Source organism: Mustela lutreola, chromosome 1 (assembly GCF_030435805.1).
Source record: "Mustela lutreola isolate mMusLut2 chromosome 1, mMusLut2.pri, whole genome shotgun sequence".
NCBI classification, from domain to species: Eukaryota; Metazoa; Chordata; class Mammalia; order Carnivora; family Mustelidae; genus Mustela; species Mustela lutreola.
In genome coordinates, this window is record NC_081290.1 from 31,692,887 (window position 1) to 31,714,404 (window position 21,518).

Consider the following 21,518-nt stretch of genomic DNA (forward strand, 5'->3'; position numbering starts at 1 on the left):
AAGGATGAAAATGATGGCCAAAAAATAGTATGTTTCAAAATGAGACTTTGATACAGTTACAGAGGATAACAGTCAGGTAATTAGATGGTAATTAACTGAAGATATCAAGGAGCTGTGGGTTATGTTGAATGGATCTTCAGTGGACGACAATGTTCAAAGCACTGTGGGGGTTGATCTTATTAGTAGGACAGTGAAGGGAGAGTGTCAAAATCCAGGTACAGCAGTATTCACTGAAGGATGGAAAAAGCATGGATGTCAGTCTTCAGGAAAAGAAGGTACTTATCTAGATTGGGTCTAGGGAATTGGGTGCTAAATTCCTGTTTCATTCTGGAAAGTATGGGTCTCACATGTTCAGAAAAAAATTAGGTACCTACACCAATGTCTACTTTTACATTTTCGATGATATATCTTAATGAAATATGTAGAATTTCGCCTACATGGAAGTTAGCATATAACTTTTCTTTTATTCTGTCTAAGTAAACATTGAGACTACTCAGGATTTCAGAATCGACTTTTTTTTTGACGTTTTCTTGTAAACTGGTTATTATTCAGTTATCACACTGATTTCTATCCTCACTGAAAAGCTCTCTAAAATACATAAATGCACCTCTCTGTCTTAGGGAGCATGGAACATTAAAATATATCTTAAATAGTTAAGGATGTTGTCATGTCTGAGATAATCATGTTCTGAGTATGAATTTACTTATATAAATCTATCATAATGAATTTATTTATATATGTATTTACTTATTATGATAATGAATCTGAATCAATATAACTTCAAATTTTTCTTCAAAATATATGCTTATATAATCTTAGAAGATTTAAACAAATGACTTATTATTTGAGTGATTCTCAAAGTAAACCTTAATTATTTAGCTTTGCTGTATGGCCTTTAGAAATAGAAGCTTTACAAAGACAAGTATTTTAAACTCCTATGCAAACTACCTAAACTTCCAAAGTATTCTATTAAAATGTTCCAATCACAGCATTCAAGGATAAGGAGTTATTTTCAGCTCTAATCTTATGACATTTTGATTTGAAGAAACTTATCAAAATATTATTATATATTTTAAAGATTTTATTTATTTGAGAGAAAGAGATCATGAGCGAGTAGAGGACCAGAGGGAGATGGAGAGAGAGAATCTCAAGCAGACTCTGCACTGAGCACAGAGACCGATGTGGAGCTTGGTTTCATGACCCTGAGATCATGACCTGAGTTGAAATCAAGAGTCAGACGCTTAACTGACTGAGCTACGCAGGTATCCCAAAATATTATTGGACTTTAATATGATAACAAAATAATTCTGAAAGATCGTCGTAGTTGGAGTGTGATGCCACTGTTTGTGCATGGGACTTGTTAGTCTCAGTATGGTGGAAGAAACTAGAAAAACCCATAAGAGACTGGCAAACTAATTTCCTATTAAAATATAAAAACCGGGCGCCTGGGTGGCTCAGTGGGTTAAGCCGCTGCCTTCGGCTCAGGTCATGATCTCAGGGTGCTGGGATCGAGTCCCACGTCGGGCTCTCTGCTCAGCAGGGAGCCTGCTTCCTCCTCTCTCTCTGCCTGCCTCTCTGCCTGCTTGTGATCTCTCTCTGTCAAATAAATAAATAAAATCTTAAAAAAAAAATAAAAAATAAATAAAATATAAAAACCATCTTCAGTTTGGTTAATTTGACAGGTTGAAAAAAAAAACTATCTTTGAAGTGATTTTTCAGTATGTTCAATTTCAATGCTTTTTTTTGGTTCCCTCCTTTAATTTCATTCAGTCATTAATGCATTTTCTCGATCTTTAGACTTCTCACTGAATTGACACAATAGTAACACATTATATTGTAACTGCATTTCTTAGTGAGTTCTTTTCTCACTGGAATATATTTATAATTCTGGTTTGTTAAAAACTTTCTGTTGATTAATTTTCCTTCTCATTGTATGAACTTGTATAGAATGAACCTTTGAAATCTTTTACCTGGAGAGTTAACTTTACCCTCCCTTTTTTTTTTTTTACTAATCATTTTGATATGCAAAAAATAAGAGCATTCTAAAAATAATTGAATTTTTCATAAAAATAAAAAATTAATTTGCCTTATTATTAAACATAAATTCCTAATCACAATCTAGATGTTGATCCTTATGATGTGTCAAGCACTGTATCAAGAACTTCACTTCACATATTTGTGAATGTGTTCTGTGTGGCTACTGTAAACCAAGAAAAAATTTTAAATTACCCACTAGTGGCTTGTATTAAATAGCTATTTAATATGTTATAGATAAACCTGTATTGTAGGTTAGGAAATAGATATCATGAGTATTCTTTAAAATAACTTGAAAGTACTTTTTTTTCATTAAGAAAAACAGTAAGAACTAAGCAAATCAGGACATTACCGTGTCTTAAAAAAAAAACAGCTCTTTATTTAATTAATAAGAATTCTTCAGAAACAGTGGAGTGATTACTTCAAAATCCTAAACATGAATAAACTACTCAAAAAAGAATTAAGGTGGAGACTGTGTTACACCTCTTAACTCCAGGGTAGTTCTCAGGATAATTTGCATATCAGATATATCCAAATATAATTCGACTCTAATCAAATATTTATCCCTCACCAATTTTAGAAAGCATGTATCTCAAGAAGAAGAAATAAACCCTTCCCAGGGAGTAAGTCTCCATTACCTGAAACAGGTAAATTGGAGATGAATGTAACATGCATGGAAATCTGAAATAGTGCTAAACATCACAACACAAATAATCACATTAAAAGTATACATAAATACAAGGTAGTTAGTGCACTGATTTTGTTCAGGATAACAATTCATGCATCATTACATAAAATCTTAATTGAGCCTGCCTAGTGAGCTGCTGTAATGTATTGATTAGCAACCCCCCTTTTCTGTAGCCTGCCCCTTTCCCTACAATTAGCATCAATCTCATGAAACAAAAGATAAAGGAACAGAATGAATGAAGCCACGACCTTTTCTCTCTGCTTCTATGTTGTTTATTCAAAGCCAAGAGAGAGCACTCAGCACAACATTCACAGATGCCTCCCTTCTTGATTTCTTTGAATTCACTGGATTTTTGATTTTCAAATTCAATTTATAATCTTAGACTCTATTTCAGTAGATCCCCATTATACACCAATTCCATATTTGCAAATTTGCAAGCTCACTAATGTTTATCTGTTACCCCCAAATCAATTTGCGTGGTGCTTTGGGGTCATTTGCACATGCACAGAGTGGTGAGAATTTTGCAGCATCTGATGTTCATGTCCCCAGCCAAGGTCAAACAAGACAAGACTTCACCCTGTTTTAAGTCTCAGAATGAAAACAAGTACCCTTTCAGGATCTATTTAATGCCATGACTTTCAAATTTGTGTTTTTTTTTTTGTTGTTTTGGTTTGGTTTTTTTGCTGGTGATTTTGCTGTTCACAATGGCCCCCAAGCATAGTGTTGAAGTGCAGCCTAGAAATGTTAAAATCTATAATAAAACTTCCCAAAAAAATATGTGTGTTACATAAGCTTCATTTTGGTAGGAGTTATATTGCTTTTGCTCTGAGTCTGATGAATCAACAATATCTATTGAATAAGGTATCTTTAAACAAAAGTTAAAAGATATATATTGATCAGTTAGCAAAAATGTAACTACAGACTCCAGAATTCTAATTTTATTTTTCCCCTAGGAACAGTTGTTCATTGTTCACTAATGCAGTATTCATGGAGACTCTATAGAGTGTAGAACTCTATAGAACCTATATATTGAGAGTAGGCTTTGTACTGTTTCATGTATTGCTGTTAATAAATGATACTTCCCTTTATTTTACTTTTTAATTTTTAAATAGTTAATTCTCACAGTTTGTCTGCTGTGAATTAATCATTTAATGTATTTGTTCTTTCATTGCTGTGATTTACTCTCTTTGCTGTAAATGTTTATTTTTATATTTGAATTTTTATTTATCTAAAAGTATTTGTGCAATGACAAAGAGGCTGAGTTTTGGACTGAAAACGAGACCTCGGTATTGAGCTGGTCTTAATTCTGACAAAAAGGGACATGAACAAGGGGGACTTATAGCCAAGGAGCATGGTGGGGGTCAGTGATACAGAATTACTAAGAGGAAACATCAGGAGTCAAGGCGGGATTTCTGGCTAAACCAACTTTATAGGATTCTTGATGAATAAAGGTGAGCCAGGGTTATCAGATATTCAGTTGGGCATATGGAGGCAAAAAAGTGTGATCAGGTAATCAGATCCTGAGACTGGGGAATTCTCTCTTAGCTGATTTAGCAAGATTTTTGCTCTTGAGTTCAAAGCCCAAGAATGAGGACTTGTTGAGAAAGGGTTTCGAAGGACCTGACTCAAGTTTTGTTAAGAAGAGTCTTTGCAGCGTAAAGGCTTGGAAAACCCTGGGATCCTGCTTGGATCCTGTATTTTTCAATCCTGAAGTATGGGGAGAATACTTCTCCTTGGACTGAAAATAGGAGTTGGTGGATGTATTGACTATCCCATGACTCCATAACCTCCATCATGTGAGCTGTTCTGAGATAGAGCTGATGTGATATTTTAACTTTTAGGAAGAAGCCAGGTTAGTGGAACTGGCCACTCCCAGGGTTCTCAGTTTGACTGTCCTTCTTCTGTCATTTCTTTTGTTCCTCACTCTTGCTTTCCTGAATTGCAGACCTAATGAGAGTGTGGCCAGTGAGCATTTGCCTCACAATTGGCTTTCTAAGAATCACAGATTAAGATACTCAGAACTTTTTTTTACTGTTGCATAAAACCTAAACGAGAACCATCAGGTGGTGTGTAGGCTTCAAAAATGACTCAGTTCAGGCCTCCAAAATTATCATCAGACAAAATCTCTTTCCAATTCTTGGTTCTGCTTTGCAATTTTTGTCTTTATTCTTGAGCACCATATGCAACACAATGATAGAGTTTATTTCGTTCTAAAATCCTAGATCCCATAGAAGAATTAAAAGACCCTTTCATACAACATTCTGCCAAAAGAGTATATTTCATTGTCCTGATTGAGTCATATTTCCTTCACAAAACCAAACACTTCTTTAATACTAGCTTGAGTGTCAGTCATGTTCTCATGCTGTGAATTCACAGTGAACTCTGATGGCCTATAGGTGGAGTGAAGGGTGTTTCCTAGAAGAAAATTGAAGCTTGTTTGTGGATGGATGCTACGGAGTCAACATTTGTTCCCTACCTGGTACACAAGTACAAGAAATAGAAAAGGCATTTTCCTAGTTCAAACAGCCTTGTGTACAGAAGCATCTCAAGATGTAGCTCTAATTGGTGAAGCACAGAAAACACAATAGTTGTAAGTGAATCAAAATACGGTGAACCATTGTTAACTGCATGCAGAGGTGAAGAAGAGTGTGGAGGGCGAATGGACTGGTGCATTAAGAAATGAGAAAAGAAACATCTGCCAACAGTCAAGAGAGGTGTTGGAAGCAGCAACTGTCCCAGTTGTGAACAGAGACAATGCCACCAATATGATGACATGTTTTAGTAATCTCACTGACTTGCAGAGATTAAAAAAAAAAAGTAGATGAGCTTTAATTTTGTTATTTAGAAGGTGGGAGTTGTTGTTAGTAGATTCAGGCATAAATTCCTAAATGCCTCCATCTACACTCAGTATCACCAGATTCAATTTATCAAGTCAACTTAATATAATTTAGCAAAGGCTGAGCTTTCATTTATTTTTATTTTACATTTATTCTTACTAATTTCTATTTTACATGTTCATCTGTGTATTATTCTTGCAGGATTTGGATTCCAGCTCTGTCCTTACATATACTTATGAGAAAATTATTCAATCTCTCTACCTCAGTTTCCGCATCTGTAAAATCAAACTAATACTACCCACCTTAGAAGATTGCTTGGGGGGGCGCCTGGGTGGCTCAGTGGGTTAAGCCTCTGCCTTCAGCTCAGGTCATGATCTCAAGGTCCTGGGATTGAGCATCAGGCTGCTGCTCAGCAGGGAGCCTGCTTCCCCCTCCCCCTCTACCTGCCTCTCTGCCTACTTGTGATTTCTCTCTCTCTGTCAAATAAATAACATCTTAAAAAAAAAAAATACTGCTTGGGTAAGAAACAGTACTTGGGAGGAAGATCACCTGCCAAATCTCAGCTCTGTCATTTACTAGTTGTGTGATCTTGGAAAAATTATTCTCAAATGTTCAGGTTTTATTTTCCCATAATATAAGACTCAGAAAAGTATCTACTTTGTAGGTTGTTATGGGAATTAAGTTAATTGGCATTAGTAAAGTGTTTAGGAGAGGACCTGGCATACGTAAGTGCTATTTTGCTTAAAAATGGTCAATACACATTTTCTTCCATTTATGACAAATTATGTAAATTGGAAAGTCCAATTAATGGAACCATCATCTTTTAAAAATACATTAATTAATTAGAGAGATTTTTTATAGATACTGTTTTTATAACTTATCTGTGCACTATAGACAATCCTAGACTGCAATATTTCTATTATATAGCATCTGAGGTAAAGTGGAAAAAACTGGTAAACTAATTTAGACTAAAAATGAAGACATTACTTTGCATTATGAAATGAGCATGCCTCTGTAATATACAAAATTATTAGATTTGTTCCGGATGGCTACCTATAGGAAAATTTAGTAATCATTGGCATTTAAAAGGACCCAAATTAGAGGTGTGATCTTTCTTTAAACCTGAATACCCAATGATACTATGCTTTCTTGACAAATAGTGAATTTGCTGTCTCTAGAGGTATGCAAATATGCACAAATTTTACTTAGTTATTACTGTGGAGTCCACTTAAGAAACTGTTGGAGATTGGTTTAACAACAGTTTTTTAAAAAATTTTTTCCTGTCTTGGAATATTATAATTTAAGTTAATTTTCTCCAAATTTAAATAAATTACAGCTTTGAAGAGAGAAATAAAAAATGAAGGCAAATAACCACATTTAACAAAGGAACTGAATCTAAAACTAATTCTCAAGGAGTGATGTCAAGGCGAGTTCTCATTTGTTTTTTGAAACTTTTGAGAGATCTGAGCTACACTTTAAGGTAAATGAAGCATTTAGACACTTTAGAAGGACAGCTGTGTCAATCAGATGCTCTACTTACCATTGAAGACTTTTTTTCTTATGGTTTGCTGAATTTCTAAACATGTCTCACATTACCCAGCTCTAGTGATTTAAACTTGTTTCTCTGTGACATACAAGTAAAGAAAGCCATTCATTTTTTTCTTTAAACAGAGCTGCTCATGGGGTGGAAAAGGTCTCACACTTTTAATGTTCTTTTCTTCGTTTACATGGAGCCATAATCAGCCTGGAGACTTGTAGGCTTCCCATGGGCTGCAGACATAGACAGATAATAAAAGCAGCTTTATGTTGGACCACTGCACAGTTACTTTAAAGAAAATCCATGAAAATCTCCTCTTCTATTGTTAAGGCATTTTACTTTTCCTATTGAATTTTGTATTATTTAAGATTTAGTGACAATACATAACTGTAAAATAAATTTTTAGTATAACATAAATATAATATGCTTATCCATAAAGATAATTAGTATTGTCCAAAAAATGTTAACAATTTTAACAAGACTCCACCACCTTTAACAAAATGATAAACTATTCATAACAAAATTACAAAAGTGAAAAATTTGAAAGGATCAACTCAAATTGGTAAGAAGAAAACATGTACTAATGTTCAGTACCTACAAATGTGCCAATTAATTTACATATCAATCTTTACAACTACTCTTCACATTTATTATTTATTAAATAGATGTTTATTAAGCACCATATATGTGCTGATATTGGGCTCTACCAATAAAGAGACAGTTATGATCTCTGCTCCATGGAGGTTCTAGGCTAATAGTTTCAGCTTTCCCCTCATGAAATACGTAACCTAAACAAATATGAACCATTATCCTCATTATCAAAATAAAGAAACTAAGGGTGTTGTACTTGTCCCTCCTTCACACAGATATTGAGTGGCAGATATCAGAGGTGGAACTTACAGTCTTTTTCAGAGGAGACTTCAGAGTCCAGCTCCTTCCATTTTTCCATTAGATTGGGATTCGACTTCAGCATCAACATTTTTCTTTATAATGTCTTCCTTTTAAACTCTGGATTTAAAAGAAAATATGATTCTTTTGAACTTTCAGGAGAAAAAAGAGTCTACGACTTTGATTTTTTATAAAGATTTTCCCCTGAGAAATAGGAAACTACTGACCAAGCCAATTTTAGGTAAATTAATAATTAAAGATAAAGATAAGGAAGAGAAGTTGAGTTTGGTATGCACTGATCTACATTGAAAAATCATACGAATACACATGTAAACTATGGCCACTGTAGAATAAAAAGACCTATGTGTAGTCAAAAAAGGAACCAATACCTGTATTTAGTGAAAAAATTCTGATCCCTTAGAGGGAAATTTTCTGCTCTGGGTGATAAATTTTGAATTGTGTTCACATCCTACAAGTGAGCTCTAAAATACAGAATGTAGGGGCGTCTGGGTGGCTCAGTTGGTTGGACGACTGCCTTTAGCTCAGGTCATGATCCTGGAGTCCCGTGATCGAGTCCTGCAGCAGGCCTCCAGCTCCATGGGGAGTCTGCTTCTCCCTCTGACCTTCTCCTCACTCATGCTCTCTCTCACTGTCTGTCTCTCAAATAAATAAATAAAATCTTTAAAAAAATAAAATAAAAAATAAAATACAGAATGTAATTCTATCTGTATATGGATTTGTGAAATTCAACAATAAGTCATTCAAACAAAAAGTCTAAAATTCCATCATGAAGAAATTTACATGTGTGTGTATGAATGGATGCACTAAAGAATTTGAAGTTATTTTTATTTCCATTTTTAACAAAAATTTATTTACTATGTTCAGTTGAATTGTGTACTTTTTAAAGAGTAGCAGGGGTGCCTGGGTGGCTCAGTGGGTTAAACCTCTGACTTCGGCTCAGGTCATGATCTCAGGATCCTGGGATTGAGTCCTGCATCGGGCTCCCTGCTCAGCGGGGAGCCTGCTTCCCCCCTCCCTCTACTGCTCCCCCCACTAGTGCTCTCTCTCCTTCTCTCACTCTTTGTCAAATAAATAAATTCTTTAAAAAAAAACAAAGAGTAGCAGAACATGTCACCCCCAAATATGCTAATTAGGCCTAATAATTTTTTGAGCTCAAGGCTATTGAGAACAGATACAAAAAAAGTTTCCAACCTTCCTCCTATTTGCCTAAAAGCAGGACATGAATTTTCAAAGATGTCCCTCCTCTCTTCCAGAAGTACAAAAGTTAATCACCAAAAAAAACATGAAATCCCTATTGGCTTGAAGGGACATCAGCAAAATCTACATAAGAAATATTATTAACTTGTCTTTATGTACCATTAGTTTCCCATATATTTGCCTTCCCCAATTTTCTGCCCCTAGAAACTCTAGGGCTTTTTCCTTTGTCTTGTTACTTCTCTGAAATGTATTGTCCTTACACTAAGATATTTAAACTCAACTTTTAACCAAACCTTTGACTTACTAATTTTTCCATGGGCATCTCTCATGTGTACGTGAAATATACAGGTAAACAAACTTTTTCTCTTGTTAATCTGCCTTTTGTTATAGGGGTCTGTAACCAAGAACTTAGAAAATGAGAACTTAGAAAAGTAGAAGAAAAAATATTTTTTATCTTCTACATTTACTTATATTTAACTGACGACTATTCTCAATGAGGCTTCAGTGCTGTGTCAACATAACTACCACTATTTCTCCAAAATCTACCATGAGTTCTATGGTGCCTTCCAACTCCAGATACCAGTTAAGTGAAGACAATTTCAACTTAAACTGAAAATTAAGAAATATCCTCATGAATGCATACTCACATTGATATTACCTCTGAGATTCTAAAAGATGAAGTGAAATATTAGTTAGCTTCTGGAATAGTTTTCTCTCTTAGTGCATATTGTCATATTTTAACTTATTCACCCTTTACTGACTTGTGAATGCAAAGAAAATTTGTTCAACATTAATGAGCCCGTTCTATATGCTAAGCACTGTTTTTTGTTTTTGTTTTTGTTTTTGTTTTGGCTATAGAAAGGAAGTAACAACAACTAACATTTACACGATGTTAATTATGTTTCAAGAATTATACAGTTAAAATTCATTTCTAAGCCCTGAAGGATTCCACTGTTACAAAAGAATGAACAAGCCATCGTGATTTGACATTGCATGTTAAAATAGATATCTATGGAAGGAAAGGGTTTGGAACAAAAAAAGTGAGTGATAAACTCTCTTTTGGAGGCTTATTTAGTGAAGTTACATGAACTGTGGGTTTGTTTGTTGTCTTGCAAGGAAAATGAAAATATCTCAGACTTCAAGAAGAAAAATAACAACATGTCTGAAGAGCATCATGTAGTTCAGTGTATTTGTTGCAGAGAATGTGATGAGGTTATAGAAGGAAGAGAAGCTTTGTAGCCCTACCTAAGTCATTCAGTTTTTTTCCAAAACTAGTTTAACAGAGATTAGCCATTGGATGATCCTACAGGAATATGGCATAGTCAAACTGAAATTTTAGAAAGAGCATTCTACTGGTAGAATGGTAAATTTAGGTGAAAGGGGGTGAATGAAATCAAATGCCAACTGTTTAACCAGGCATGACCTGAAAATCCTCTGAACAAAGGAGATTATAATAAGAGGTGAGAGAAGTACTGTAAATTTTAAAGGGTTAATGAATTATATCTAAAGGAATTAGTGATTGTTTAAAAATGGGAATGGACAAAAATTGAATTCCAACTATGTGTGATGCACTGTTTGTAGCAGGAAAGGGTAAACAGATGAACAAAGAAGTAACAGTACAAAAAGAAAACAAAGAGGAATATGGTAGACAGACTATATCAATAATTTTACTTAATATAAATATGCTGAACATTCCAATTAAAAGACAATTTATCAGATGAAGTAAAAACAAAATATAGGCTGTATGTATGACACTCATTGTATGTCCAAAGACACTGCCAGAAACGGGGATATTTAGATTTCATAGGTGGAAGAGATTGAGATGAAGCTGAGTTCCATAGTAAAAGTATTTAAAAGGAGAATGATCAGTATAAGCAGGATATATTTTTTTGGAATGTTTACTTCTAATTTTCTTTTAATTATTTCCTTCTGTATGACTTCTTATTCAACTAGAGGCCTTGGATGCTTTGAGGACGGTTAGTAATCTAACAATAAAGGAAGAGAAAAAGACAGTTTAGTTTCTTTTCAAACATAAGATTAGATAAAGAGTTGAAATCCATATACCTCAATCAATGACAGCAGAAACCAGAAGGACAGCAACTAAAAGAGATCAAGCCAGGCTGTGTTATCTTTTGATGAGGCTTGTGTCTCCCTCCCCCCATACCTTTTTCAGATAACTTATGGAATTAATTTTGTTAGAAACTTTGAAGACCCTTACAATAGCCTGATTGGCACTCCTGAAATATTTGTTGACTAGCCAAAGTAATGTGTCATTATATTGTTAATATGAATTGACATTGAATTTCCAAAATATAATTGGTAGCACTATGTCATCAATATAAAAATAAATTTTTTAGCAACAAATTCTGATTTAAAAATGGCAGTAACCTCTCGACATCAGCCACAGCAACTTCTTTCAAGATACGTCTCCAAAGGCAAAGGAAAAAAGCAAAAATGAACTTTTGGGACTCCATCAAGAGCAAAAGCCTCTGCACAGCAAGGGAAACAATCAACAAAATAAAGAGGCAACCCACCGAATGGGAGAAGATATTCACAAATGACACTATAGACAAAGGGCTGATATCCAAGATCTATAAAGAACTTCTCAAACTCAGCACACACAAAATAAATAAATCATGTCAAAAAATGGGCAGAAGACATGAATAGACACTTCTCCAAAGACATACAAATGGCTAACAGATACATGAAAAAATGTTCATCATCATTAGCCATCAGGGCGATTCAAATCTAAGCCACATTGAGACACTACCTTACACCAGTTAGAATGGCCAAAATTAACAAGACAGTAAACAACAAGTGTTGGAGAGGATGTGGAGAAAGGGGAACCCTCTTCCACTATTGGTGGGAATGCAAGTTGGTGCAGCCACTTTGGAAAACAGTGGAGATTTCTTGAGAAATTAAAAATTGAGCTACCCAATGACCCTACAATTGCACCACTGAGTATTTACCCCAAAGATACAGAGGTAGTGAAAAGAAGGGCCATCTCTACCCCAATGTTCATAGTAGCAATGGCCACAGTTGCCAAATTGTGGAAAGAACAAAGATGCCTTTCAAGGGATGAATGGATAAAGAAGATTTGGTCCTTATATACAATGGAGTATGATGCCTCCATCAGAAAGGACGAATACCCAACTTTTGTATCAACATGGATGGGACTGGAAGAGATTATGCTGATGGAAATAAGTCAAGCAGAGAGACTCAAGTATCATATGGTTTCACTTACTTGTGGAGCATAAGGAATAACACAGAAGACATGGGGAGATGGAGAGGAGAAGTGAGATGGGAGAAATTAGAGGGGGAGACAAACCATGAGAGTCTGTGGACTCTGAGAAACAAACTGAGGGTTTTGGAAGGGAGGAGGATGAGGAGTTGGGTGAGCCTGGTGGTGGGTATTATGGAGGGCACGTATTGCATGGAGCACAGGGCATGGTGTATAAACAATGAATTTTGGAACACTGAAAAGAAATAAAATAAAATAAAATGGGGGAAAAAATGGGTAAGCCTGGAAGTCAAAACCATTGATTTCTATCCTGGCCATGGCAAATGAGTTCTAGAAAGTCTCTAGACCCAAGCATTGTCATTTATAATTAAGAGAATCAGATAAGAAATCCAAGGAAAGACTTTAAATGAGCTGATTGCTTATAATAAAAATTAAATGATCTAAAACACCCATGCAAATACGATCAACTGATCTTAGACATAGGAACAAAGGAAATACAATGAAAAAAGTTAGTCGTTCAACAAATGATGCTAGAAGACTGGATTTCTACCTGAAAAAAACGAAGAAACAAACAAACACAAAACAAAACAAACAAACAAAAAAACCCCTAAATCTAGACAGTTTTATACCTCTCACAAAAATTAACTCAAGATGAATCATAGATAAACCTAATTGTAAAAACACAAAACTTCAAAACTCCTAGAAGATAACACAGAAAATCTAATTGACCTTGGGTTTGGTAATGACTTTTTAGATGAAACACCAAGCCAGGATCCATGAAAGAAATGATTAATAAGATGGACTTCACTAAAATTAAAAACTTCTGCTTTGCAAAAGACATTGCCAATAGAATGAAAAGACATGTCACAGACTGGGAGAAAATACCTTCAAAAAAAGCAAAAGACATCTGATTAAGGGCTGTTATCCAAAATATATAAAGAATGCTTATATATTGTTATATATATTTATTTATATATATTTATTATTTATATATTATTATACATAAGGAACACAATAATAAAACAAACAACTTAATTAAAAGATAGACCATAGATCAGAAGAGACAGATCATCAAATAAGATACACAGATGGCAAATAAGCATACAAAAAGGTGCTCCATATTGTAAATCATCAGAGAATTCCAAGTTAAAACAACCATGACCCAAACTGAAAACACTGACCTCACCAAATACTGGCAAGGATTTCAAAAAACAGGAACTCAAATTCATTGCTGGTTGAAATGCAAAATGATACAGCCCCTATGGAAAGCAATTTGGTGGCTTCTTATCAAAGTAAATATGTTCTTACCATATGATCCCACAATGTCATCCTTTGGTATTTAAAACCAAAGGAGTTAAAAATTTATGTCCACAAAATAATATGCAAATAGACTTTTATAGCAGCCTTATTCATTATTGCCAACACATGGAAACAACCAAGATGTCCTTCAGTAGGTGAAAAGAGAAACTGGTACAACCAGACTATAGAATAGTATTCATTATGAAAAAGAAAAGAGGATGAGGTATTAAGCCATGAAGGGCTTGGAAGAAACTTTTTTTTTTTTTTTTTACTCCAAATTTTTATCTAAATTTCAGTTAGTTAACATAGAGTAGAATATTAGTGTCAGGTATAGAATCCATCAATTCACCACTTAATTAATAGTGCTCATCATAACAAGTGCCCTCCTCAATACCAATCATCTATTTAACCTATCCCCCACCTACTTCCCATCCACCTACCAACAGCTTAGTCTCTATAGTTAAGAGTCTGCTTCTTGGTTTGCCTCTTTTTCTTATCCCATGTTCATTTGTTTTGCTTCTTAAATTCCACATATGTGTGAAATCATATGATATTTTCCTTTTTCTGACTTATTTCACTTAGCATAATAGTCTTTAGCATATATATATATATATATATATATATATACACACATATATATGTATATGCATGTGTATATGTATATATGTGTATATACTGCTGCTTCTTTAGCCATTCATCAGTCGATGGACTTTGGACTTTGGGCTCTTTCCATAGTTTGGCTATTGTTGATAATTCTGCTATAAATATTGGGGTCCATGTGTCCCTTGAAATCAGTATTTTGTATCCTTTGGGTAAATAACTAATAGTGCATATGCTGGATTGTAAGGCAGTTCTATTTTTAACTTTTTGAGGAACCTCTGTAATATTTTACAGAGTGCCTACACCAGTTTGTATTCTCACCAATGGTGTAAGAAGGTTCACTATTCTCTACATGCTTACCAATACCTATTGTTTCCTGTATTATTAATTTTAGTCATTCTGACAGATGTGAGGTGATAGCTCATTGTGGTTTTGATTTGTATTTCCCAGATAAAATCAGTGATGTTGATCATCTTTTCAAGTGTCTGTTACAGTCATCTTTATGTCTTCTTTGGAGATATGTCTATTCAAAAGTATGGAGGAAACTTAAATTCTAGTAATGCATATTTCTGAAACCTAGTAATGCATATCACTGAGTGAAAGAAGCCTATATGAAAATGCAACATTCTACATAATTCTAAGTCAAAGATATTCTGGAAAAAGGCAAAACTATGGATACAGTAAAAGACCAATAGTTGCCAGGAGTCAAGGGGAAGAAGTAATGGATAGTTAGAATACAGGAAATTTTTAAGGCAGTGAAATTATGCTCCTACAGTGCTGGGTATACACCCCCATACTTTTGTCAAAAATCCATAGAATGTACACTTGGGTGAGAATGATGAGCCAATATAGGTTCATTGACTGTATCATATGTACCACTCTGGCACAGGATGTGAATACAGAGGGAGGCTATGCCTGTGTCAGAATAGGCAGTATATGGGAAATCTCTGCAACTTTCTGCTTGGTTTTGGTGTGAATGTAAAAATTGCTCTAAAAAAGTCTATTAAAAATATAAAATGTTTTAAATATTCTTATAAAATAGAGCTGTCAGTGTATAATTCCTTCCATTCTTTAATTTTAGAGCCTGGCATTATGTATAAATTTTGGTGTCTTTGACCATGATGTGTCTTTCTCAGATTTAGCTAGCAAACCAGCAGCCTCAACATCTTACCATTATACACAGTACAATGATATATTTTTAATTAAATACAATTAAAAATGAGAAAGAACTTTTTATTATAGAATATTTTAAATTTTATTTAGATTAGTGTTATTTTGAAAAACAATTTAAAACACACAAGTTATTCAAATAAATAAAACTGGGAACTTATCTAAAGACTTAGAAAAAAAATTTTTTTATTTTGTTTTGTCTGGTTCATTCACATACTGCCTCTACATTATGGGTTTTTTTTTTTTTTTAAAGCTAATTCCAAATATTATGACAAAGTATTATTTAAAAAAAAATATTTTCCTTACTGCCTTATAATCTCACTTCCATTTAATCACTTTTTCTACAGAATATATTTTTTGGCTTCATTTTCAGACTAGGTAAGCGAAGCTCAGAGACTGTCAATGATTTTCTCAAAGCTACATAATGACTACACAGAATACAAATCCAGATTTTTACGCAATCTGACTTGTCTCTGCCGAGTACCTTTTGCTTCAGGGCCACACTTAGGAATTTGAATAGACTTCCTTGTTAGGATTCCTGCCTGCATGTTAAATGTCATATCACCACTGCTTCATTTGTAGTTCCTTAATGGGAAAAAGAGAGAGTGGCAGTAGGGAAAGAGAATAAAATTACTTGCAATTGAAAGGCAATGGTACCCTTTCCCTTTTGAAATTTAGACTCAAGTGTTTTTTTGTTTTTGTTTGTTTGTTTGTTTGTTTGTTTTTGTTTTTTGTTTTTTTACTTTTTATTGTTCCAGGGAAAAAAGAAGGAAGTAGATTAAACAATCCAAACATATTATCATCTTTTTAGAAGTTCAACCCCTCACCGTCATCATGTATTTTGTTCTAGAACAAGAGTGTCCAAATATTTTATGATTCTGTAACTATTTAAATAAAAAAAAAATCTGAGTACACATCTCAAATACATGTGTACTTATTTATTTATAAATATTATATGTGTCCTATTAAAACAAATGTTATATATTATAAAATAAAATATCTGTCTTAAAAGCTAATACTAAGTTACAGACAAATGTAAAAATCTGATAGTGGATAATTCTTAATGAATGGAATGTGAATATAGATATAACGCTACAAATTGGCCTGTGTGCTGCTTAGTACTCAGGTGTAAACTGATAGTCTCGAAAGGAGAAACAAGTTGGTGGTAATCAAACCTAGAGACATGTTAACTATTTAATAAGATAAATACAGACCTGTTCATGTTAGAAAATGATAGCTACTGAATTCTAGGGAAAATAAGCAAATGTTTTCTTCAAAAGCTTACACCTAAGGGTATTAAGTCAAGACTGTAAGTATCGGGGTGCCTGGGTGGCTCAGTGGGTTAAGCCGCTGCCTTCGGCTCAGGTCATGATCTCAGGGTCCTGGGATCAAGCCCCACATCGGGCTCTCTGCTCAGCGGGGAGCCTGCTTCCTCCTATCTCTCTGCCTGCCTCTGCCTACTTGTGATCTCAGTCTGTCAAATAAATAAAATCTTAAAAAAAAAAAAAAAGACCGTAAGTATCTATTATAGGAACATATGATAAAAGCATATGAAAGAATCAAACATCATGCTGTGAGATATAAAGGAATCCCTGGCGGGGAGGGGATTCTCATTCTCTCCTTCTGCAGTCCCAGGTGGTAATAAGGAAATAGTTCTTTTTTTGAGGGTGAAAATGTGAACTACATCAAAGACACACAAGGCTCCTTTAGAAGGAAAGGCTATGTTGACAGCAACCATGGACATTTCAAAATTAGAAAGAGAGCAGGAGGATGGAATAACCTGCAAAGGAAAATAGTTCTCCACACTGCCTTCCCAAATTGTGTGCGAGGAGCCAGGGAAGGAATGCAAGGAAAGCACGCAACACCACTGCTTCTACCCTTCATATATCATACCTCTGTTAAAGTACCCAACACGCACCTAACCCACGTCTTTGAGGGCACTCATGTATTTCTGACTCAAAGATGGATTCACATTTTTATTTATGAATATTGACATTAAACTTTTTGTACATCTTAAAAATAAGTGCTATATTCCATCACACAGAGATCTTGACATTCTGGCCGGGTCTTTGGTGAAAGTTGAGAATTGACAGATGGATGAATGTATAACATCTTGACCAACAGATATCCTTTATGATCCTGATAAAATTTAACATTGAGAAAGAGAACAAGATGCTTCTAGTTTCCTAATGACCTAAAAAAAAAAAATTAGAGAAATCAAATTGTGAAATATTTGTAAAGATCAGAAAAGGTCTGAAAAAGCCAGAATGCTCTCATGGGAAGTTTCAACTACCTAAATATTGACTGTATAACAAGTATGCAGAAAATTGTAACAATGTGTTTTTTAAAGAAAATTCCATTTGTTCGTAATTTGATTTGATGAACAGCTAGCTAATCTGGCAGAAAAGAAAGAACCAGTTTGTTATATATTGTAAGGCTCACAGATAGGAATTATTGATAAATAAATATGATGCCAAGAACTTTGATTGCAGGATAATAACCATAATACAGTTTGCAAAGAAAAAAAAATCAGTTACAAACCTGCAGATTATAAGCATTCTTTCATTGTCTCTAGTTCTTAGACTAAATTTGCTGCCCAGGAAAAACTACATTCAAGTAAGCTCCTCAGCCAATTGTCTCTTTTTGCTAGTTTTGGGTGAAGTACAATGTGGAGTGAGTGAGTTAGAAAGGAAGAAGAAACAGACAAAGAGAGATTTTAAGTCAAGGTCTTTACATATGAAGTCAGTTGAATATAAAATAGAGGCAGTCTTATTAATAATTTTTCTCGGGTGGAAGTTTCTCTTAGTGTTCTCAAGCATCTTTTTTATGTTCTTCTTTCCATGTTCTCTCCAAATGCAAGCCTGATACTCTTGGCTTTTCACATTTAGAATCTTATTAGAAAAGATACTGACGGATTGATTTATTTTGTACAAAACTGATTTGTTGTAAAGTAGCCCCCTGTAAGGACATATATATTCTAGTTTATCAACAAAGCACTAAGCCAAAGGAAGAAAACTGCAGAAATAGACATTATAAATTAGAACCAGAGAAAGGAATTTAGAATAATAACAACAAATGAAAGAAAGGAGAATTTGAATTGAAACAGCCTGATTCAGGGCTGACTTGGTAAACAGGTGTCCAGGGCAACAACAAACAAGTTTACTACATTGTGAGGAGCAACAAGCAAACTTTCTTCTGATAAAAATGATGTAGGGGCACCTGGGTGGCTCAGTGGGTTAAGCCTCTGCTTTCAGCTCAGGTCATGATCTCAGGGTCCTGGGATTGAGCCCTGCATGGGACTTTCTGCTCAGCAGGGATTCTACTTCCCCCTCTCTCTCTCTGCCTGCCTCTCTGTCTACTTATGATCTCTCTCTGTCAAATAAAGAAATAAAATCTTTAAAAAATGATTGTAAATTAAAGGTATGCTGAGAGGCCTTTATACACCTACCAGATTTGTAAATATTCCTAAATTTGGTAATATACTTTCTGCAAAAAGTGAGGAAATCAGAGACCTCAATTCATTGCTGGTAGGAGTAAAAATTACAATAATCAGAAATGTAGCAATATCTATTAAAATTTTAAACACATATTTCTGACCATGCAATTTTGTTCCCAGGAACTTAGTCTACATATGTGGTTATATATATATGCAAAATTACATAAATACAAGATTTTTTTTTTTAATTGCAGCATTGTTGGTAATAGCCAAAGAATCAAACCACCCAAAATACCATCAAAAGCGAAGGGTTTAAATGAATTATGATTTATCTGTCTACTGGGTGTTGTGTGGATAAAAATCAACAAGTAACCTATTTGTATACTGACATGAAATGTCCTCCAAGATATATTTTAAGTGAAAAATCATGTGCAGAACCATGTGTATATCTTACTACCTTCTGTGTACACTGATAAAAATAAGAATCTGTATCTATGTTTCTTTGGCTATAAAGAAACTGAAAAGATACATAAGAATCTATAACAGTGCTTTCCATGGCGAGAGGAGACGGATATAGAGAGGAGCAAGAAGGAAAGGACTTTTCAGTATGCACCATTTTATACTTACATATGTGTATTACCTGTTGGAAAATTAAATAAAAAAAACTTTTATCAACTATTACTGGAATAAAATTGGAAATGTATAACATTTAACTTTGTATCTGAATGAAATATAAATTGATACAATCCCCACTGACTAAACAGTACATTTTAGTTAAAAAAAAAATGTGTCCAAAGAACAAGATACACTGTATTATTAGTCAGAGTCCAGCCAGAATAGTCTAGGTTATGCTGCAGTATTTATTAACTACAAAATCTTAGTATTTTACAGAATATGTTTGTATTGAGGATCTGCTTCATTTCTTCTCTGTATTGTCTGCATCCCAGCTCAATGTTGATGAAACTTTTCCCATCTAAGTGTCTCATGTCAGAAGCAAAAGAGGGAGATGGTGAACCAGAAGCTCGTTAAACTTTCTTAAAAGTGATACACATTACTTATTACTTAACAATATTTTATTGGCCATTGCAAGTCATATGGCCTCTCTTAAATTCAACAAGGCAGGAGCTATTCCCCCAGGAACCCTTCCCACAAAGAAGGGGTGCATCTCAAATCACGTAATCAACCCAAAATTAATGGCATAGGAACTATAAAAAACCCACACAGGAACTATTTTGAAAAAAATAGTAGTAATTAATGTATGTCCTTTGTTATTAAAAGATCTTCATTTTCTCTTTGTCCCCATTCAATGAATCTGAACTAATTCTAACACTAATGTTAATTCTAACCTTGTATAATAAATATAAACTTTAAGGAATCTGCCTAAAGTTCCTACATATCTCATTGCTCTCTAGACAGGAACAGACCTTGGAATCATTAAAATTGTCAGGAAAGGCGCGCTTGGGTGCCTCAGTCATTAAGTGTCTGCCTTCAGCTCAAGGTCCTGGGATCAAGCCCCGAATCGAATCGGGCTGCCTACTCAGCGGGAAGCCTGCTTCCCCCTCTCCCACTCCCCCTGTTTGTGTTCCCTCTCCCTCTATGTCAAATAAATAAATAAAATCTTAAGAAAAAAAATTTTTAAAAATTGTCAGGAAAGACTTTACTTTGAGGCTAAGTGAATTGGTCATGTTTTCAAAGTGAGTTTCCAAAGTTTTCTAATACATCACACCACATAGTTAAGTCCTCCAAAGTACAGAAGCATCGGTAGGAATTTATGCCATTGAAGAGGGTGAGAGATATATGCAAAAAATTAGGCTTCATTGTGGATTAGCAGAGATTTCTTTAACCGACTGAATGAATAAAAGAAACTTGCATTTTAATAATTATTCCTAAATATGCAAACTTTTTCTCATACTGAAATAGCTGAGTATTATCTACAGAATATACTTCAATTAAAATTTTAAACTTCATTACTTAATTCTCTCTAGTCCCTCTTCAGTTATTATCACCAACTCTATACCTTATTCAAGATAAGTGACATATAACATCTGGTGTAAAAATCGAATACCATTTGAATTCTTAATCATGCTACAAAATTATATTATCTGTGAATCTGTTAATCAGGTAGCATCTATGTGAATTTTATTACCAATAAAACACAGAAACCATTTTGACTCAGATAAAATCTTCTTGGGGACCAAAAAAAAAAAAAAAAAAAGAATATTTCTTATTTAAAAATCATCATCTAGGAAGGGCTACTTGCTTATGATTTGAAAGTGGTCGAAGACTTGACTTTCATTTAATGCTACTTCTTAAGTTGTCTGTGCTTCTGTGATTGAAAGTGAGAAGTGAATGAAATTACATGACTGAAGGAGAATAAAGGAGGGGAAATAGTATGAGTTTAGGCTTAGAAGAGAGATCTAGAAAGGGATATTGAATAAAAAGAAAAGCAGTGTGGCTGAAATAGAAGGATTATGAGAGGCAGTATTGAGAGGCAGTTTTGGAAAAGTAAATTAGAATAAATTGTAGAAGACCTAGAAATCCAGCTAAGGATCCTGATAGAAATGAGCAGA